Raw genomic sequence first — 1,473 nt, 5'->3', positions numbered from 1 at the left:
TCACTTGGGTTGTTACCAACATCTGGTTAAAATTTCATATCATTAGCACCTCTACACAGCAAAAACAGGAGTGTTAAAATTTCAGTGTTAAACTTTTGGGTGTTGATTTAACACCTCCTAGTGTTATTTTAACACTTTCTGAGTACACTCACACCCATTGTTGGTGTTAATTCACAGTGTTGTTTTCCTCAGTGTTGTCTCAACACTGGACAGTGTTAAATAAGCTCCACCCACAGTTAAGTCTTATACAACACTTAACAGTGTAGCTATATAATACCATACAGTGTTGAAAGCAGTATTATGAAAAGCCCCGCCCTCTTCCACCTCATGTCAGACCAGTATTTACCCAGCATTCCTTGCTGAGAAATCTTGCAGAAATGATGTTTTTGTGTGTTTATGACTATTAAAGATGTTCATGAGAGTAAAAGTTAGTTGTTCTGGTTAGTTTTCTTGTTCAGTTTGATCAAGTTGTTCAACTTTAAGTTTGTGTTATTGGCCATAAATCGACACCATGAGTGAGAGGTATGTCCTGGTGTGTGAAGAAGGGTGACTCCATTATACTTTCCTACTAACTACTGAGTAGTACAAAAAGTTTGATATTTACTGAGTGTTAAATTTACACTCTCAATTTGATGGTGTATTGACACCTTGTGGTGTCTGATAACCTTTCAAACACCAAAATTTTTTTTGTTAATAATAATACATTGGAGATATTTTTAACTCTTTATTTTAACACTGTCAAAATGTTAATATGATACCCAGTATTGTTGAATATTTAACACTGGCTGGTGTTACTTCTAACACTAACACTATTTTTATATTAATGTGACACCAAGTATTGTTGAATATTAAACACTGGTTGGTATTAAATCAACAAAAATAATGGGTGTTAAAATTTAACACTTTCACAAATGTTATTTTGATACCAGCGAGTGTGGACACATATAGACGCTTTGCTGGTGTTAAAATTAACACTTTGGGTGTTAAATTAACACTGGCATTTTTGCTGTGTAGTAATATATTTACTGAGAAAAATGGTGACGTGTTCAATACTTATTTTACCCGCTGTATGTTTATATTTACATTTCTATATCCTTCTGTTTACTGAGGTTAAAAAAATCATTGTGTTGACTAAATCCTTTTTAATCCATCATGTTACTTGAAAATAAACTAAATTAAATCCTGTTTAGGTGGATGTACCGTAACTCAAATGTTGGGGAAATAGGAAATATTGAGTCATTAAGCCCCGCCCCCTACGGAGCCGTTTGGAGGGGTTGACTTTGATGTTGTTTATTGTTGTGGCATAAATGAAGTGAGACGAGACGGGTCTTAAAAACACCTTTAGCCTCTACACCTGAAGACCCTCGGTGCCTTCAGTGGCTCTCTACTACAGCACTTTGTTGGGTTTTCTTTCAAGGACGTAAGTTAAACCACTTTCACACACTCTGAGATGTTACAAAGTCTGTGTGTGTG

General features: G+C 35.2%; 1 protein-coding gene across 1 annotated transcript in view; it reads left to right on the top strand.

The window, feature by feature from the left end:
- LOC106533818 (retinoic acid receptor beta) overlaps window positions 1-1,473 on the top strand; it is a gene marked incomplete at its 5' end in the record, with an annotated part of 108,437 nt that overhangs the window by 69,669 nt on the left and 37,295 nt on the right.

The sequence above is a fragment of the Austrofundulus limnaeus genome, unplaced genomic scaffold, assembly GCF_001266775.1.
Source record: "Austrofundulus limnaeus strain Quisiro unplaced genomic scaffold, Austrofundulus_limnaeus-1.0 Scaffold1029, whole genome shotgun sequence".
Taxonomy (NCBI): domain Eukaryota; kingdom Metazoa; phylum Chordata; class Actinopteri; order Cyprinodontiformes; family Rivulidae; genus Austrofundulus; species Austrofundulus limnaeus.
Note: the sequence above shows the minus strand (reverse complement) of the source record. Positions and strands in the feature narration are given on the sequence as shown.